Raw genomic sequence first — 21,864 nt, 5'->3', positions numbered from 1 at the left:
AAATAGACAGACACACTTTCGCATATTTTATATTATTTGTATGGATACTAATTAAATAGTAGAAACAAGGTTCTCGACCCATTGAAAATCTAATTAATTGCCTGAACTAGTACCTTTTACGTTCATGAGAAAATTTCCTTTATTTGAGGTCCCCGTACCGACTCTTCCCACAAGTTAGGACAATGAAACCGCTTATGTATACATCAGGAGACAACAAATTAAGTTGAAACCTTAGAAATTACAGACATCGCTGAAAAGTGAAAACGTTACAGTTTTGTTATTTTTATTCTTGAATTAAACTTGCTACTTATTAAATTACGCGTAATAGAGATAATACTCACTTCTAGTACCTAATATTTTAATTAGATTTTCCCATATATTTCAGACAAAAATTTTATTATCACGTGGTATATCGTATCCGTGTGTACACTGTACACTTTTATTTGTTGTTATTAATAAACTATAATATTATGTCCTTTCCAAGGACATATTAATTGTATCCAAGCTACATAGATTGTATCTAGACTGACGAACGTCACTTGTCGACGGCACGCGTCGACAGCAGCCATCGACAAGTGACGTTCGTTTGGAAGCCTTAGAACGTACACTGAATCATCACGCTTAAATTTTGATAAATCAAAATATAAATAACGAGCTTTTGCCCACGGCTTCGCTCGCGTTAAGAAGTATTATTATATACAAATTTTCATCCTTTATTTTAACCCCTTGGAGGTGGAATTAATCAAAATCCTTTCTTAGCGGATGCCTATGTCATAATATCTAACTGCATGCCAAATTTCAGCCCGATCGGTCCAGTGGTTTGGGCTGTGCGTTGATAGATCACCATGTCAGTCAGTCACCTTTGAGTTTTATATATATATGAGCTTTTGCCCGCGGCTTCGCTCGCGTTAATAAGTATTATTATATACAAACTTTCAAACCCTATTTGAACCCCTTGGGGTTGGAATTTATCAAAATCCTTTCTTAGCGGATGCCTACGTTATAACATCTACCTGCATGCCAAATTTCAGCCTGATCTGTCCAGTGGTTTGGGCTGTGCGTTGATAGATCACTATGTCAATCAGTCAGTCACCTAACACCTTTGAGTTTTATATAAGTATACAGATATAGATTATTAATATTTTCTAGCCACAGGAAATGAGGAAATCTAATCAGTACTTATATTATCCTTGAGTAGTAATTGCCATTTATTCAAGTTATCCAATCGTATTTTATAAGATTCAAATCTTTTACAAAATAGTACGAACAATTTTGTTGCCGTGTCGTACAATTTTTAAGGCTGCTGTAGAAGCCTAATAACATTCATTTCAATTAGCACGAATTGTAAGCAATAATTTTCTTTATAAAATACACAAACATGTCGCAATGGTGCAAAGAAAATTAATTTTCCATGTTGAAATAAAGTTTTTTAATATCTAACTAGTCGAAACAGATTCGAAACTCCAAGAAGTTCATACAAATAAAACTGTAGGCAGAGTAAATATACTAAATGCGAAATGATTTGAAGTTCTCAGCAAAGATGCGATTCAGGATATCCTGTGTTCTCAAAAGGCAAAGGTAAAATTATTTTAGGTCTAACATGGTCAAAGCTCAATACGTCTGCCAGCGTATAGTCTGATCCGGTGTACCACTTTTTGACAACTATATCTGTCGCAGTCATCTGGCTGAATCTGCTATTTGATTGAACGACTAGCGAATACGAATGAAACCTTTTAATTTACAGTTTACGTGACGAGTTGGTCTGTACTGTTTAAATTAAATGATTTCGTTAAATGAACGTGTTAGACAATGAAATAAGAATATATAATTGAGATTATAATAGTAACAATTAAACAAAGGAATAAAGAAATTACAATAATTTGAAAAGTAAGGTTATCGAAAATGTGGCAAATAACTAGGTTATTTAGCTGTACCTCGAAGAAGATGAAAGTATTTGTTATCTGTGAAATATGCACCTCGAAGTAGATAAAAATGATTATTATCTGTGAAACATGATAGTTTTGGTTCATTTAGATACTTATTTATCTAATTATCGACACTTAATGTTTATTTCAGTTAGAAGTTGTTAGTTAGGTGATTTAACATGACATTAGGGCATGGTGGAACGCTCGATAGATCTAACAGGCCATTAACTGATTTAACAAGCCAATATTTATTTCACATTGCTTGATGAAACTAGGTCTTAACCTGATGACTACGGCACATCCATATTGCAGGTGCAATGTGAGGTCTGGGAGGTGTATACCTTAAAATAGTAAACACAGCTGCTACTAACTAATCGTATTTTTAATAATCAATCAAAATAATTTTAAGGTACTTGGAATAAAGCTTCAGACGTTTGTAAAAAATAAAGTGCCTATTCATAACCGTTCATCATACAATAGAATACACCGACTTTAAAACAATATAAAAAATGCAATACATTCGTCAAAATTATAGTGTAAAATATACAATAAAAGTAAACCCTTGTTCTTATACGTTATCACTCTGTCTGTCACGCATCAGCGAGCCCGCCGGATTATCCGAAGCAATATGCCATTGTTTGTATAAGCCACTGCTATCAGACCTCCCCACGCTTATTTACTCTTTACGCCTGCTATTTGCGATGGACTTTATATAATTGGATATTATATTTATCGATCGTTATTATTATTTGCCCATAACCAATTATCACAGGAGTTAAACTGTTACTGATCAACTGAAAATGGTACGCGAATAAAACTCGTATATTCAACCTCAAAGAACGTAAAAAATTATCTGCTACGCGCACATTGTGATCCTGCACTCCCCGCATTGCGCCCCGGCACAATGTCTGCGAACCTGACACGATTGCGGATCCAACTGAGGAATAATAGTATTCTAAAAAGATAAAGCTGACTTCAAAAGTGTACGTATTAAAGAAAATCAATCTCAAAAACTATTGAACCGATTTTATTAATTTAAACAAAACAAAAAATTACTGAAATCGGACCTGTACTTCCGGCGATATGTGAACAATATAACATAAACCATACTTTGAAATTTGGGACATTTGTTCAGACATAATATAAAAAAACTAGGCAGTTCTGCCATACCATGAGCTCTTATAGCATTATTACTTTAATGTTACTTTTTAATTTCGTATAAACAAACAATATGATCTCTATTTATATAAACAAAACGACGTATTTTGTTTGTGCCAAATCTGAAAGTAATATTAAAGTAATACTGCTATAAGAGCTCATGGTAGGGGCTGGAAATATTACAAACATACGAGTTGAATTGATAACCTCATATTTTTGAATTCGTTTAAAAATTCAGTAATATTACTAATTAAAGTAGTTAATATAACGAATCTTAATAGGTTTAGTAGCTGCTAGAAAAGTACCTCATTAACTGCAAAAACAATGGTTAATTATTTTAGTTTAAATACTATAATATTATAACTAGCTGCCCGGCAAGCGTTGTTTTGCCATATAAAGTTATTTTATTGAAGTGACTAAATAAGTATGGCACCATGGCAACGTCGCACAAACAATGGTCGCCGTCACTCTCTAGTTGTAATAATTTACTATTATTTATTCAACAAATGCACTTATCAATATAAAAAGTACCCAGTAGCCGATTCTCAGACCCACTGAATGTGCATATAAAATTTGGTAAAAATCAGTAAAGCCGTTTCGGAGGAGTACTGTAACTAACATTGTGACACAAGAATTTTATATATAAGATAATTAGTCAACCAAATCATACACGTGTAATTCAATATGGCGTGTATTATATTTTTTCTATGAAAGCACAATATTATAAGGACCATAATTGCCTCATTACCAATCATATCTATTGTCGAGTGGGCGATATTGACAGTTTATAAAATAATTATGCTCGTTTCGATAGTCTTTTGTGTTCTTTTGTAGCCTATTCCGAACGAAATAGGTACAAGTATTGTAAATTATTGTAAAGGACTATACTTGTTATCACAAATTGTGTCTAATATACCATCTATTAAATGATTTTACACTAAGAGACATTATCAACCCATGACCCCAAAGGCAGTAGAGAAACGATATTAATAATGATTAACAAAACTCTAAAAATCTTTCAGTGCTGAAACTATTTAACGATATTCACGTTAAAGCCAGTCCTCGCGGCGCGTTGCGTCAGCGTTGTGTCGACGCAGCCCTGCCGTTCAGACGCTATGTGTGTACACGGCGCGCTGCGTAATCGCAACGCACACACGACGGAGAGCAGCTCCCGAAACGAAGCGGAAGGGGGTGTTGACGTTAAGGGCGCGATCAGACGTGCGCGTGTTCTGCGCGGGTGTACTATAGCGTATGAGAAAACTTTTAGAAATCATTAAGAAATATAATTCTTATATTTTTATTTATTTATTTCATTATTAGCATAGCATTAGATCATTAGGACATGTGTGTGACAAAGTACTACAGAGAGTTCACCAAATCTATATCTATATCTATACTAATATTATATTATTATTATTATTATTTAATATTATAATTTAATATTATAATTCTGCAGAGTTTGTTTGTTTGAACGCGCTAATCTCAGGAACTACTGGTCCGATTTGAAAAATTATTATACTGTTGGATAGCCCATTGATCGAGAAAGGCTATAGGCTATATTTTATCACGCTTAGACTAATAGGAGCGAATAAATAGAGGAAAATGTGGAAAAAACGGGGGAAATTATATGAAAGGGCTTATTTGAACGCGCTAATCTCAGGAACTACTGGTCCGATTCGAACAATTCTTTCAGTGTTAGATAGCTTGTTGATTGAGAAAGGCTATAGGCTATATTTTATTACGCTAAGACTAATAGTGGCGAATAAATAGAGGAAAATGTGGAAAAAACGGGGGAAATTATATGAAAGGGCTTATTTGAACGCGCTAATCTCAGGAACTACTGGCCCGATCTGAAAAATTATTTCAGTGTTAGATAGCCCATTTATCAAGAAAGGCTATAGCCTATATTTTATCACGCTAAGACTGATAAGAGCAAAGAAATAGAGGAAAATGTGGAAAAAACGGAGGGAGATTATTTGAAATTGCTTATTATCTTAAGAACTACTGGAGCAATTTTATGTTATTTGGCAAACATGAAGAATAGACCACGTGAAGGGACAAAGGCTATTTTTTGCGGAAAAATGTACGGTTGCGTGAAATTCCGAAATTACGCAAGCAAAGCCGCGCGGAACATCTAAGTATATATAATAAAACAGTAGGAAAGTCAATTCTGTACATTGAACACATAGTACAATAAATAATACTTGGGATGTGATCTACTATGCTAACGCGGACGAAGTCGCGGGCAACAGCTAGTTTAAAATAAAAAATATCTTAGTACTTACTTAAAATAGTTTCCATACGTGATAGATTAAGCCTTTATAATCTTTTAGGCATAACAATTAGGTAATATTTTCATACTTAATAGCTAGTTTTGGTTTTGAAGATAACTAAAGAATAAGCACTTAATCATTTTCTGAGTTGGATTCTAAGTTTTATAGACATACGAGCTTTTGCCCGCGGCTTCGCTCGCGTTAAGAAGTATTATTATATACAAACTTTCATCCCCTATTTGAACCCCTTAGGGTTGGAATTTATCAAAATATATATAGATAGATATAGATTGCACATAAAATCATACACATCGTTTAATCATTTTAAGTTATTATATACGATTTTGTCTTTCGTTTATCATTTTTATCCGTTTTTAATAAAAGTATTTCCCAGCATTTCATAGTGAAATAGGACCCCATACACTATTTCATGTAAGTTAAATGATTTTACTTAAATGGTCCTCGGTAAGTTTAGTGTCATTCAATGGAACGTTAGTTACTCTTTAAAATATGATACACAAACAACTTCACCAAGTTAGAGTAAAATTATGTCGAGAGTGGAACACTTGTTTGAAACATGAAATCACTTGTTATTCAAACTCGTGCGTTTTCATAAACTTAACTTAATAATATTATATTATTCTGAGTATTTTGTGCTAATATAAATGTGCAAGTTTGTGAGTTTGCTCTTTTAGCTGAAGTAACTTGGATTTTGCTATGTAGCTTCCTAGATGATTATGAAATGAAACACCTGCGGGGCTAAAATGGTCGCTTTGGAGAATCATATATTGAATCATAATATGATTAATTTAACTCCACTTTGCGTGCAATTCATATAGTGATTCGCTTCGATTAATGATTGGTCGCCGCGCGAGCGCCTCGTGAGAGACCAATCATTGATATTTAAGCGAATCACTATATGAATTGCACGCAAAGTGGAGTTTAAATGATTCGCTTCGATTAATGATTGGTCTCCGCACGCGAGCGCCGCTCGCGGGACCAATTATTAATCTAAGTGAATCACTATATGAATTGCACGCAAAGTGGAGTTTAAAAATTAATCATATTATGATTAATTATATGATTCTCCAAAGCGACCATTTTAGCCCCGCCGCATAAAGTTAGCTTTATGTTGAATATATTATTATTTTATGTTTTTTTTTTATTCTTGTATGTACCTACTGGATATGACACCCGTAACTCCATTGCGCTAAAATTCGTTTATCGCATGGGAACCGTACATTTTTAGTATCCTATGTCCTTTCCCGGGACTCAAAGTATCTCTGTAGGTACAAAGTTTCAGAAAAATCGGTTCAGCGATTTGGGCATGAAGAGGTTATAGACAGACAGACAGACAGATGTACTTTCGCTTTAGAATATTAGTATGGATTTAAATACAAGGCATGGCTTTAGGCCATACGCTTGGTATTACTTTCCAAAACAAATATCACCTTAAAATACTAAAGTTCGCTACGTTTCCTGTTTAATATTTTCATACTTATTTCATAGACTACAATCTTTTCTAAATTTTTGAGTCTGATTTATGCTCTCACTTCAATCAATGAATCGTTGATACTTTGATGTCATTAATCGGAACTTAGTTTAAGTTTGAGGGTATTATATTTGAGTGTTTTTAGGGTTCCGTAGCCAAATGGCAAAAAACGGAACCCTTATAGATTCGTCATGTCTGTCTGTCTGTCTGTCCGTCCGTCCGTATGTCACAGCCACTTTTCTCCGAAACTATAAGAGCTATACTATTGAAACTTAGTAAGTAGATATAGTCTGTGAACCGCTTTAAGATTTTGATACAAAAATGGAAAAAATATAAAAAATTTAGGGGTCCTCACAGATACAACTGAAACAAAAAAATTTTTTTTCATCTGACCTATGTGTGTGGGGTATCTATGGATAAGTCTTTAAAAATCATAATGAAGTTTCCAGTATCATTTTTTTCTAACCTGAATAGTTTGCGAGAGAGACTCTTCTAAAGAGGTAAAATGTGTCCCCCCCTCTAACTTCTAAAGTAGGGGCATGATAAGTCTAAAAAAAATATGTAATGTACATTACTACAAAAACTACCAACGAAAATTGGTTCGAACGAGATCTAGCCAGTAGTTTTTTTTATACGTCATATAAATGGTAAACCTTAATTTAACTTTCATTAAATGAACTGAAAAATGAAATAAACCAAAAACCTCTTAATTTCAGAAAAATAAACCTTATTGCTGCTGCGGAATTGGATATCTCCTACTCCTCCTACCTTTTTTCTGATTAATTTCGTTGCGGGTCCCAAGACAGATTTAGCTTGTCCCTCGGGCATCCCTGAGATCATATCAAAGGGTTTTCGTGGTTGGTTGCCACTCTTGATCCTGGCGACACAGGAGTTGCAGTCGTGGGAATCTGTGGTGGGCCTTTTGCCCGTTTAAAAAAATAAAAAAAAATTGCTGCGGAACCCTTCATGGGCGAGTCCAACTCGCACTTGGCTGGTTTTTTATTGTTACATCCCTTCCTTAAATATAAGAATAAATTGAGTTTCAGTTTAATATTTTAGTACCTGTTTCAAAGACAACAAACTTCTCTACATTTTTGAGTTTGATTTAAAATCAATCAATTAATCGTTGATACTTTGATGTCATTAATCGGTACCGTTCCGTTTGACCCAAAATATTTAATAACCGCAAATACGTGTTTAGGGAAGCCCTGGCCGCAAAACAATGACAGCAACATCCTAAGTTCTCCAACTTACCTCAGCCAACTAATGGAAAGGGTGTTTTATATTGAAACCAGTTGAACATTTTGTAGCATTTTTATAAAATACTTATTATCATTAGGTGATGTCCGCAGCTATATACTTTGCGCTATTTGTTTAGAAATTCGTTCAGAAACCGTAATTTTTCCGGGAATGAAAAGTATTTTATGTCCTTTCACGGGACTCAAATCATGTCTACGAGTATACCAAATTTCCATAAAATCAGTTTAGTGGTTTGGGCGCAAAGTGCTAACAGACAGACAGACACACTTTCGCATTTAGTAGTTTAGAAGGAATATCAAAGGAATTTCCTAGTCAAGTACAAATAATATAATATTAGTGGAGTAGTTCCCAGTTTCTGAAGTTCTGATGAGAGAATAACGTTATTGATAAGTTAATTTTTGACGTTAGCCATTTAAAAGTTTTAGTGGATATATAAAGTTTAGTTAAAAAACGTTGCACCATACCAGGCATTAGTTATACCATATTTTTAGACGGAATACTATAATATTTCGTCTAAAATCTTAAACGGTATTTTAATGTTTGGAATTTTAAATAAGTGTAAACAACGAAAAGTTAATAAAAATTGATAAATAAGTTCGATAAAATTGTAACATTATCGCTTGTAATTGACAAAATTATACACAAACTGGGGAGAATCATTACTATGCAATTTATGGCATTCGCGCGTTAATGTATTCTCTGATTAATTTATTAGGGACCACACTGTTACAAAATTGATGGCGACTCGATGGACGGTTATTTTCCCTTCCATATTTTACTGCGCACTTTTAAAGTGTTTTCACCGAATTTACATAATTTATGAAAATCTGCGCTCGTGTTGCTGTAAGAATATTAATTGCATACGTGTTTTTTTGGCAGGCTGATTTAATGTAGTTTGTACAGCATCTTCTGAATATAAAAAATAAGTATTTTCATGTCATTTCTATAACTGACTACTTAAGTATAGAACTTCCTCCTCCTCCAGTCGTGTTCCTCATGTCTGAGGGTCGTGACCTCCCCCTTCCATGACCTTCCTTCTAATGGTCTTACGCCAGCTGTTCCTATCCTCGGCCACTCGAAGAGCGCCGTAGACGGTGGACTCAAGTGTGGTGCGGATTTGATCGGACCAACGCATGGGACTACGACCTCGTGGTCTTTTTCCCTCAATCTTGCCAGTTACCATCAGTTTTTCAAGATTGTCTCCTTTTTTTCTGGCTATGTGTCCGAAATATTCTAAAATGCGTTTGAGGCAGATGGTAGAGAGCCTTGTTTTTATATTTAGTTGAGCCAGAATGGATGCGTTGGTTCTGAATGCAGTCCATGGAATTCGGAGCATTTTTCTCCAGCACCACATCTCGAAGGCGTCGATACGTCTGCGGTCTGCAGACTTCAGAGTCCATGTCTCAGATCCATAAAGAAAGATGGAGAATATGAGCGTGTGCACAAGTTTCGTCTTGGTTCTTAGCGAGATCTTCCTGTCACGCCAGGTTTTATGCATTTGAGACATGGCACTCTTAGCCATCCCAATTCTCCTACGTATGTCTGGTTCACAGGAGCCGTTGTTCATGATAGTGGACCCAAGGTATACGAATTCGCTAACCACTTCTAGTTTTAGAGCGCCAGTCAATGGTAGTGTTGTGGTAAGAATTTTCATGGTAGTTCACACACCATGAAAAGTCTTACCACCTACAATGTACGTTGTAAAAGACGTACATTCTGTGAATAAAGAATTTGTATTTGTATGAAAGACTCGCTTCGATTTTAATTAGTTTACCGTCTTACCGCCACGATGGATTTTAAAAATTGTTATGTCTACCACCATACAATGTTATAACAGGTTTTTAAAATTTTTAGTTTACAGCCGCGCTGCTCTTGACTCGGAGGCCGTGGGTTTGATAATTATAAAAGATAACCATCGTGGCTCCCTTCTATAAAATACGAGAAGAAGATCATAAAGAAAACAAGAGCGTACGTGTCTACTGCACACACCTAAGCAATCACCCCTGTGTTCTCTCAAAGTACGCAGATAAAACTACAAAAGAAGCCATTTGCCGTCACCGAGACTTGCTAAAGTTAAAATTCTCGTTAATACCTCGATCGTCGGAATCGCAGACACAATAGATTTTCAATTTCTATGCGGCAGTCGGGTGCCGCTTGGGGCTTGATGGGTTAATTCAATTTTCATCCTTAAATAAGTGTGTCCTAAGACTTATTTTAGCAAATTGACGCGCGATTCTTCAACTGTGCTGGGATTCAGAGGGCGTTGACCTCAAATTCGTTTCGATAGAAGTGTTACTTGGTGATAGGCACCGACTGTATATTTGACTGCCTCAAGCCCCCGACTGTGGGGCCAAGACAGTAATTGTTATTGCCTAATTACCTCATTTCGTATATTTGCGAAGCAACATGCAATTCATTATATAAATTAGTTTTAAGTTAAGAAGTGTATAAAGAACTTGCTATGTTGTTGAGTTTTTATATGGTTTTGAGAATTACTACACATGTTTCTTTCAAGATTTTAATGCACTGAATAATTGAATCTGAGTGCCAATTTATTTTTAATATTCCGAGTAGCCATTATCAGAACTAATCACGCCATCTTCTAAATGGTCACTATATGCAGCTGTGATGAACAAACTTGCAACACTCTGACGATGTCATGTAAGTGCCACAAGATCTTTGTGCTCCTCACGAGCCACTACAATGTCAAAGCTTTCATTGAAAATTTAATGGCTTCAATTTTGCATCGCGGGCACGCCAAAATCACAATAGACAGAACGAACCAGTAGGCCGACTTAGGGTTAATTCAAAACGCAACGCGATGCGTAGATGCATTTCTAAACTTATACTGAAATGACTGTACAAATCCATACTAATTTAGAAATGCACCTACGCGCCGCGTTGTGGTCTGAATTGACCCTTAGAAGTATTATCAAAATCAAAAATATTTATTTCCAAGTAGGTTATCAAAGTTAACACTTTTAGAACGTCGTGTCTACATGAGGCCTACCACCGGTTCGGGAACTACCCCGCCGAGAAGAACCGGCGTAAGAAAATCGCACGGCGCCACCTTTTACCAAAAGCAACTTCCGTCGCCCACCTGATGGAAAGCAACACTCGCAGCATCAGAAGAGCTGCAAGTGCGTTGCCGGCCTTTTAAGAGGGAATAGGGTAATAGGGGAGAGTAGGGAAGGGAAGGGAAGGGAAGGGAAGGAAAGGGAAGGGAAAAGGGGAGGGAAGGGAATAGGGAGGGGATTGGGCCACCGGTGAACTCACTCACTCAGCGAAACACAACGCAAGCGCTGTTTCACGCCGGTTTTCTGTGAGAACGTGGTATTTCTCCGATCGAGCCGGCCCATTCGTACCGAAGCATGGCTCTCCCACGTATAAAATAATGCCTATGTGGAATGCCATAGTAAATGCCTATAGAAATAATCTTTAGAACAGCAGTCGGCAACCTTTTGGCAGGCAAGGGCCACAAGGTGGCAAAACAAATCCTAAATAAAAAATCACTGTAATGAGTAATCAATTTCTTAGAAATAAATTAATGAAAAAATATGAATATGAATACGAATACGGATACGGATACGAATACGGATACGGTTACGGATACGGATACGGGTACGGATACCACCTTTGCATGAGCATGAGCATACGCTTGTGCATGAGCATAAGCATGAGTGCATGAGCATAAGCTTGAGCATGAGCATGAGAATGAGCATGAGCATGACTCCAGCTTTTTACGTTTGACCGGCGCGTGCCCTGTTGCTGAGCTGTTGGGTTGATTTAGGTTCGTTATGGGTTAATTCAGACCACAACGCGACGCGTAGATTAATTTTTAAATTAGTATGGATTTGACAGATTCGCAAGACATCTCACGCAATTGAAATTGGTCATATCCCTACAAATTAATGCCGCGCCGCGCCTCGCCTCGCCTCGTCGCGTTGCGGTCTGAATTTACCCTAATGCTTGAAGCGGTACCACGTGGTACAACGTGCCGATTTGTCAGCTTGTTTGAAGTCGGCCTACTGGTTCGTTCTGTCTGTTGTGCCATAATGTAGTTTATTAATAAAACTTACACTATCGCATTATCAATATTTGTGGGAACGTAGGGACGCGAAAATTAATTACGACCACATTTCTTATAAATGTATTAACTAGCGGTTGTATTTTTGGTTCTCATTGCGAACAGATAACTAAAAATATTACTGATAGTATGATCAAATGGGCTCAAATAGACTAGTAGACATTTTTAGTTTACTTTCCTTGTACAAAAGTCACTGTGAAAGTAGCAGCGCTGAAAAAGTTGAAAAATTGCGCTTTCAGCTCTGCTACTTTTACAGGGAACTCTATATAAGGAACACATACACAACCTAAAGTATTACTACTTTCTTTTGTTAGACCTTGTATAAGCATTTGCATTAATTATTATTTCTTATATAATATGGTATTCGAATATTATGTATTCTACATAATATTCAAATTGTATTAATACGTGAGAGAAACATTTTGTAACCCTTTTTACGAAAAATGGGGAAACGTAGGTGCATGAAATTTCGCACAGTTATAGTTTATATATGGTGAAGGAGTGCATCGAGCTAATATTATTTTAAAATTATGCTTTTATCATATATATTTTTAACAAATAAAACGTTACACACTCTACGACACTACTACTAGGAAAAATGACAGATTTTTGAGTGACAAGCCTATATATACGAATTATTTATGGTTGAAGTCTGCTGACTAGTTGACAAATTGAAAATGGATTATTGTTTTTTTTTTATTTAATTTTAGATACTATAAAGAGGCCCATTCACGGCAGGACTGCACGGCAGTCCTGCCGTGAATGAGCCCTTTTAGACAATGCTTAAACGGCCAGTCTGAGATCAGCTGAGTCCCAGAGACAAGAATTGAAAAAAACTATGATGAAGTCAATATTGTTTACAAAATATAAGTAGTAGTCCTGATGTCGTTGCAAGTAAGGTCGAATTTCGACCATTGGGCGATCTCTAGTAACTTTAAAAGTTCATGGCGCAACAAAATGTAAAAGTGGTACACCGGAAGCCGACTGTACGAGGTTGGGCAAACTAAATCGATTTGCTATCGGCCGTTACCTAGACTAATTGATTTACTTTGCAACGCTATACCTCAATTAAAATTCTTAAAGGTGGGGATCTAACCTAGCCAATGTTTACATGCATTAGCCGAAAGTGTACTGTGTAGGTATTTACCATGTTTGTTGTAACTGTCATAATAATAATAATAATAGCTCCCACACCGGTTTCGGTGACGGTGGCCAGTTTCATTGAAACCAGGACAGCTACGCAGGAGTAATTTTATAGTGTCCAAGTGTGTGCGCTGTACACAAGAGAACTCTCTATTCCTTTACTCTCATAACCCAGTGGGACGGAAGACCGACACGACCGGCGAGATATCAGACGCAGGACCGACTTTTTACATGCCCATCCAACGCATGGATCATCGTACTTGTCAGACAATCAGGTGATCAGCCTGCATTGTCCTAAAAAAACTTGGAAATAACATGTTTCCAACGCGGGAATCGAACCCACGACCTCCGAGTCAAGAGCCGCGCTCTGTACCACTAGACCACGGAGGCGATTTGTTGTAACTGTCATTGAACTTACTCAACTCTATATTACTCAACTGATAAAAAAGTTTCTTATAATACTAAAGTTTCTTATTATACTATTCTCTATTGTCGTAGATCTATCCTATTTCTATGAAAAATGCAGATTCTAAAAATGCATACTTTACCCTAAATCAAACGCGAGCATTACTTATCTCCTTAAACTAATACTTAGATATAATTTAATTTGTTCTATTAAACATCGACACAATGTGCTTATACACTGACAGAAACTAACAGAGATAGAGACTTTACTAAAAACATTTACAATACAAAGAGAAGAGCCTATTTAAGAAGTGCGAATAAATATAAACGTTAAAACTTTCGGTGCAAAGTTATAAGCTCATTCTAAATCCCCATTTGAACTCCCCTTTGATTTTCGCTTCCATTCAAAGTCAGCATGAAATTAGTCCGGCCACATTCTCCAAAGGCTCGCTCGTTATTTGTATACGTTCGGAATGGATTTCTGGATATGCATTATCTGTGGATTGTATTCGAATGTATTTTTAGAGTTACGGAGTATTTTGGCGTATCACACAGACAATCAATTTAATAGTTGCCAGTTGAAGAGTTGCTTTTAGAAATTATTAAGCCATTGCATAGCTTTTATCGCGGGCTCGTAGCGCGGTGACCTAAAATAAACCTAACACGTTTTATACGTGGAAGAGCCATGCTTCGGCACGAATGGGCCGGCTCGACTGGAGAAATACCACGTTCTCACAGAAAGCCGGCGTGAAACAGCGCTTGCGCTGTGTTTCGCCGAGTGAGTGAGTTTACCGGAGGCCCAATCCCCTACCCTATTCCCTTCCCTACCCTCCCCTATTCCCTTCCCTACCCTCCCCTATTCCCTTCCCTTCCCTACCCTCCCCTATTCCCTTCCCTTCCCTACCCTCCCCTATTCCCTTCCCTTCCCTACCCTCCTCTATTACCCTATTCCCTTAAAAGCAAGCACTTGCAGCTCTTCTGATGCTGCGAGTGTCCATGGGCGACGGAAGTTGCTTTCCATCAGGTGACCCGTTTGCTCGTTTGCCCCCTTATTTCATAAAAAAAAGAAACACATCGTCTAACGTCGTTTCAGTTCGGCAGTCTTAGACACGGTGTTTGTGTGCGTAAGACTAGACGTATGCGTGTAGACTAGCTATTGATATACAGCTTTAGCGCCGCGGCAGTCCCCGAGTGCCATACGTATCGTGCAATCGTGAAAGTATAGGACATCGATAATAATAGGCAGTTTTGCCGAGTGGTCTTTAAAAGTTTTGCCCAATTCATATTGACCGTAAAACTAATAAATATCTATACCTCTGTTACACTTTTTCAACTAAGTATACTACTTGTAATATAACTTAACCTTATTATGAAATTATGATACTAAAAAGAAGTCGCACCATTTCTTTTCGTTTATTCGTAAAAGATTAAAAGTAAATAAAACTCTACAACTCTACAAGGCGCAGGTTCGGCCTCATATGGAATATTGTTCTCATCTGTGGGGCAGGGGCGCTAAAATACCAACTGCTCCCTCTGGATCGTATCCAAAGAAGGGCTGCTCGAATTGTTGACTGCCATGTGTTTCAAACAGCTTGGACCCCCTGGAATTACGCCGAGATGTAGCTTCACTCTGCATCCTCTATCGGTTGTATCACGGGGAGTGCTCTGAGGAATTGTTCGGAATGATACCACCTGCAACTTTTCGCTATCGTCCCACGCGAAAAACATACCATCCTCATCACCTTGATGAGTGGCAGTCTTCCACAGTGCGTTTTTCGCGTAACTTTCTGCCGCGCACTGTAAAACTCTGGAATGAACTGTCACCAGCAGTATTTCCAGACTGATACGACCTGCAAACCTTCAAGAGAAGAGCGTATTCCCTCTTAAAAGGCCGGCAACGCATCTGCAGCTCTTCTGATGTTGCGAGTGTCCATGGGCGACGGTAGTTGCTTACCATCAGGTGACCCGTTTGCTCGTTTGCCCCCTTATTTAATAAAAAAAAAAAACTATTCCAGGAACTGGCTTTTAATGAGAATATTTTAAAATAAAATGTTCTCAAACAACTTATGAAAATTAGAACCGACTCAGAAGTTTCAGGTTGCTGAAAACTAAAAGTTGTAAGTTAGTAAATTAATCGAGTAATAAATATTTTATGAGTAGGTATCGTAGGTAAGTAGTGTAGTAGTAGGTAGGTAACATAACGTTATTATTAATCCACTTATCTATTAAAAATAATGCCCATTAAAAATATTGCTTTAATTTTGTAAATAGTAAGAAACTGAAATTTATGAACGGATATATTGAGTTCCAGATTTTTTGGAGTAAAATCTGTATTTCAAAGTATCTACATGAAAAATTTCATCCAAATAACAGACGATTAACCACACTTTCGCTTTATAATAATATTTTAAAAGTATAGATTAGGACCCTAAGTTGTATTTTAGATTTATAATACTCATGATAGTGCTTCATACGTGGCTAATATGGATAACCATCGCACTACCCAAACAAAAAACTTTGTGTAAGCGGGTAAGTTATATTTATAGCGATATGTGGGTGGCTGTTAATTTACCTTCCATTATTAGTTCCAATAATAACGAAGGAAGATTAACTAACTAAAATTACTAAAGCTTTAAATCACATAAAATACTAGATTCTTCTTCGAATCATTTTAAAAAATCAATCTATCCAAAGCTAGATCAATTTTAATTCTGTTTTTCTGTCCAATTGTTTCACCTGAACTTTAAAACTGATGCTGAGCACAGAATATGACAGAGCAACAAATTTATAACGAAGAATTCAAAGTTCTCCCTACACTCTTATTTTTCTTCTATTCTTCGTATTATTAACACCCTAGTATTATCATAGTGAAGGGGGTGACAGACGTGCGAGTAAGTAGGTACGCGAACTTATGGCTAACTTAAGATCGTCGAGATCTTAATCGCCTGTGTGTCAGCAAAGAGCCGCGAGCCACGAGGCGCGAGCCTGGGGGCATGTTAATCCAGTGTCAGCGATTCTCGTAGTAAGTTCGCGAACTCAAAACCCGCGTACTTTAAGTTCGTACGTCTATCAGGCACTTTACAAGCAACCAAACAATCACACCGATTCTCATTTCTTTCGTTGGGAAGTGTTCGCGAAATAAATCACCTGTTACGATGAGGTTCTGAGCGAATGTTTAAGCTCGAGCGCTCGGAAATGAGAAACGAATTGTGCAAGATCGAGGAAGTCTCGCCGTCTTATGAGATGGGCTATTGATATTGTAGGTTCATTGTTCGGGACCCCGATTCTAATACTGCAATGTAACATTGGCTTTTGCTAAATACTAACTAAAGGGTTAGGTCAGGGTTATATCGCAATGAGGCGTTGCGATGAAATAAATAAAATAAAATAAAATTTGTTTTATGTCTGAATAGATTTTAAGAAAATGCTTTCAGAATGTTGATACTACGGTGCTTACCACCGGTTCGGGAACTAACCCGGCGAGAAGAACCGGCGTAAGAAACTCACAGGGGGCCCACTTTTTTACCAAAAAAAAGCGAGATAAAAAAATAATCTTTTGAAATAAAATTTACAATGCTGCTTTTATCAAAAGAGTCAATACGGAGAGGCAGCCCGATACTGCGTGCGGCAAGTCTGTTAGGGTCAATTCATCATTTCCAAATTATGGATTTGACAGATTTGCACGACGTCTCACGCAATTGAAATCTGCCAAATCCATACAAAATTAGAAATGCATCTACGCGTCGCGGTCTGAATTGATCCTTAATTGAATGTCTTCTTACATAGTAATTAAAGTTTAGTTTTGAATGAGCCTTTTAAAACTTTGCATTAAGTCGAAGAGCCACCTTGCAATGGAATAAACTTAAGCCTTAAAAGGCGAATCATGCCTTTACGTGCCGCTAGGTTTCTTTTGGTAATTTCTCCGCTTGACTAACACTGCAGTACACGCGTGGACTACCATGGTAGACCAGGGTCACTTTTTCAGCGATATTTTTTCAGTAAAGCTCGCTAGAAACTTGCCATTCCAGGTAATCCTCGTTTGATAAATTTGACAAAACCTCAGTACCTCCTATAACCTGATAGTCGATTGAAATTATAGATATTTAGCATCAAAAACGCTGGAATACCATAGTAGCGCGAGTATTGGTGTACTAAATTCAACCATGTATGTTTTTTTTAATTATTGATTTATAACGTTTTTATTATTTAAGATTGTATATTTTATGCATTCATACTAAAATTAATTTGATTACAAACACTAAAATTCAATTTTTTAATTAACATATAACCTCATCGTTTTTTGGAAGTCGGTTAAAAATTAACGTAGACGTTGGTAACGTTTACATCGTGATTGGTTTAAACTCCAAAATAGTTCTTTCCCGAGATCAAACTTCATCAAAATCAATTCAGTGGTTGAAGCACATTAAGACATAACTGCAGGCAAACAAGTACTTAGATACAATTTAGAATTAAAATATGTATTTTATAAACATATTCATTATACTAATATAATGAACATTATCATTTCAATCGACATAAGTGACTCATTAAAATATTCGTCATATTCCGTGTAAGTGTCACACAGCCAATTAAAGTTAAAACTTTTATGAAAGTAGTTTTGAGCATGATCCGGAATAAATGAATCTTTATTGATAGATCACGAAAAGTTCAGTTCCGTCTGGGATCACATTAATTTAAATAATGTTCTGATACGTTTGAAGTAAAATTTGATATTTTAAAGTTTGAGGTATTATTAAAAATGTTTTATTTTCAAATTTAGTTGAAAGATATCTGACTTGAGGATATTTTTTTTATTAAATAAGAGGGCAAACGAGCAAACGGGTCACCTGATGGTAAGCAACTACCGTCGCCCATGGATAATTAATTCACTTTTTCTTAAACATGTACTTTTAAACTCATCATGAATACTAAGCACTATAACTATATTACTATTTTTACTAACATCACATTGTGGGTAACAATTCCGGAAATATTCACTTCACAAAAAAAATTTAGTATGTCGGTACTGCAAGTGGCGTTACTGATATAGGTTAAAGAAAATTTATTTTTAATAACAAACCCGCAACACTGAGGTGATTATATGAAGCTGATACTGACGGGGTATAAAAAGCTTTTCTCGACTATAAACCCAACTATACGAGGAAAACTTAAACAAAAATGAAAGGACGATTTAATTTTTAATATTTTAATCAGGTTTGTGGCAATGGGGTCAGACTGTTAAGAAAAAGTGATTACCTATGTTTTATTTGCCTACGATAAAAATATGGAAAAAACTAGTTAACGCGGAAAACGTTGTTTTGCCATATAAATTGTTTCTAGAAGATAAAAACGTACTCTCAGGAATGTACATACTTTTCATTTAAATCGGTTTAGCCATTTTAAAGGAGTTCGCACACAAACACTGGGACAAGAGAATTTGATATATTATTAGACTACGCTAACTACATACGGTCTTACCACAAAAGATTTAAACATCTATTGAACAATTGTTTTGAGACTATTTTACACTGAATTTTTTTCTAATCAACTGTTTAGCAGGTGTTTAAATAATCTTATTGTGTAGTAAGACCTAAGAGTAAGATATTTTGTAGCAGCATCTACAATGTCGTAGGCAAGCTACGATATTGTAGACGTTGCTACGAATATGTAGCGATGTCTACGCTGCCGTCATAAGAAAAAAGGCCGCTAAGTGATTTTCGCGATTTTCAGGTTTTGAGTCCACTGGACTTTAGTTCTGTGGACTCAAAACCTGAAAATCGCGAAAATCACTTAGCGGCCTTTTTTCTTATGACGGCAGTACGAGACTACCGCGAAGTATACACCTTTAATTTATTATATATTAATAATAGCTCCCACACCGATTTCGGTGACGGTGGCCGGTTTCATTGATACTAGGCCAGCTACGCAGGAGTAATTTTATAGTGCCCAAGTGTGTGCGCAGTACACAAGAGCACTCTCTATTCCTTTTCTTTCATAACCCAGTGGGACGGAAGACCGATACGACCGGCGAGAGATCAGGCGCAGGACCGACTTTTTACATGCCCATCCGACGCATGGATCATCTTACTTGTCAGACAATCCAATCAGGTGATCAGCCTGTATTGTCCTAATCAAACTTTCTAAATAACAATTTGGTATGGAGATACTTTAAGTCCTATAGATATTTTCCTTTGTCCTTGAAATAGAATAGCCAACGGCAGTTTGCAATGTAATTAAAAGATTCGTTTTACTTATATTAATTTTGAAAGATTCAGTGGTTTCGGCTTGAAGAGGTAACAGATAAACGCAATTTCGCGTTTATAATTTTAACATGAATAACTTCCTAATCTATCTCAGCAAAGCAAAGAACCATTCCTTCCATTATCATCGCAAACCTCTATTAAATACAAACTTTACTCAGTACACAACAAATTGACGGTATATGATTCAGTAGCGAGCGAATTTTTATTGAATCTCTCTGGCATCAGCTCAAACACTACGTTAGCGGAATTAAATTATGGTAACGCCAATTACAGCCGTTTTTGAACCGCACTATGGCTGCATGCCAATTTATCGTCCATAACGCTCATTTTAGTTTTAACATGCGTATATAGTTAACGGGTATATACTCGTTAAATAATTTGTACATAATGCGACGGTTATGGATTAGATAAAGCAGAGCTAACGGTTAGATGGGACACTGCTAATTAGGTTTATGCTAATACTAGGGATAGTGTTAGGCAAAAAGTTTAAGTTACTTCCTAGATAATATACGTATACTTCTATGGCTTTTGTATGGTAGAATGTAATAAAAAGCTATTAAAAAAATCTCAATACTACGTCGCATTGGATTCGGAACTCTTTTTCTTTTTCGAATCGAATTTTTTAAAGAAATTTGGCACGGAAATGAAAATAAGTAAAAAGAACATAATATTGTTGTAAATTATTGCATACTTATTATTTAAATCATAAATAAATCATAAATGTACGTTTCCAGATGGGTTCCACTTATGCGTACGAAAACAATATGTAAGTATATGTATTATGTAGCTGTACTTATAAAGGTTAAATATTAAAATCTAATTTTTTACTTCGTAGGAGTATTATTCCCGTAATAATGGTTTCGTTACGTTACCTAGAATACGCGTAGTATTAAAACGTATATATTGTGGCGTAATTTCTTTGGTTACACGATCTGAAAACGATACCCAAAGAAATTCCTATAATAACCCTAAAAATACAACAAAAATTTCTCGGAATTTTATAATTGAGGTTTCATCAATCGGTCTTAATAATATTATATATTTGAACTTAGATTTGTGAACAGATACCCGTTAACTGTATTATATTTCTATTAAATAGTATTGCTACCAATTTATGGATTCCAATCAACCACAGTAATTGTAATAACATTAAAAATAATCAAGTCCTAACTATACAACTACTCAATAAAACGGTTATTTACCTAATCATTACCTTTTACTGCCTTTCAATTAAGAGAAGACATTAAATGAAAATAAAATTCCAAACAATTAACATGAAAGAGTTCTTCGCTCCGGTTTTTATAGATAAGTGTACCATTTCTCATTGTAATACTGTTCTAAGAAAAGAAACAAAGACATTTTAAAGAAAGCTCGCGCCATGTGTGTAGACATTCGATTTTAATAAAGAAAGTTTTTAACTTTTATTATTAAACGAAATGTTAGATTTGATTCTCTTAATAAGCTGGAAATTTTCTGTTCCGTTATAATCATCTATTAGTTAAGCTTTTATATTTGAATTGGTGTTATTTTAGCTGAAATTGTATACTGTATACTTAATTTTAGTCATAAACGAGCTTTTGCCCGCGGCTTCGCTCGCGTTAAGAAGTATTATTATATACAAATTTTCTTCCCCTATTTGAAAACCTTGGGGTTGGAATTTATCAAAATCCTTTCTTAGCGGATGCCTACGTCATAACATCTACCTTTTTTTTTTTTTTTTTTTTTTTTTTTTTTTTTTTTTTTTTTTTTTTTTTTTTTTACATGGGGAAATGCGTTACGCATCCCCGGCGGATTGGGGCATCGGCCGGGGTATGTGGGACTCTCCGAGGAACTACCCACTAAAACCCCATGGTGCTCA

At 36.1% G+C, this 21,864-nt stretch overlaps 1 long non-coding RNA gene across 1 annotated transcript; it reads left to right on the top strand.

Annotated features, from left to right (window-relative positions):
* The first annotated feature begins 412 nt into the window (after positions 1 to 412).
* On the top strand, positions 413 to 11,604 carry LOC121725263. Its single transcript, XR_006035352.1, has 4 exons — positions 413 to 422; positions 5,827 to 5,830; positions 10,396 to 10,407; positions 11,538 to 11,604. It is a non-coding gene; the product is annotated as an uncharacterized LOC121725263 (long non-coding RNA).
* The last annotated feature ends 10,260 nt before the right edge of the window (positions 11,605 to 21,864 follow it).

Source organism: Aricia agestis, chromosome 3 (genome assembly GCF_905147365.1).
Source record: "Aricia agestis chromosome 3, ilAriAges1.1, whole genome shotgun sequence".
In the NCBI taxonomy this organism is placed as follows: Eukaryota; Metazoa; Arthropoda; class Insecta; order Lepidoptera; family Lycaenidae; genus Aricia; species Aricia agestis.
This window is presented reverse-complemented; position numbering and strand designations above follow the sequence as displayed.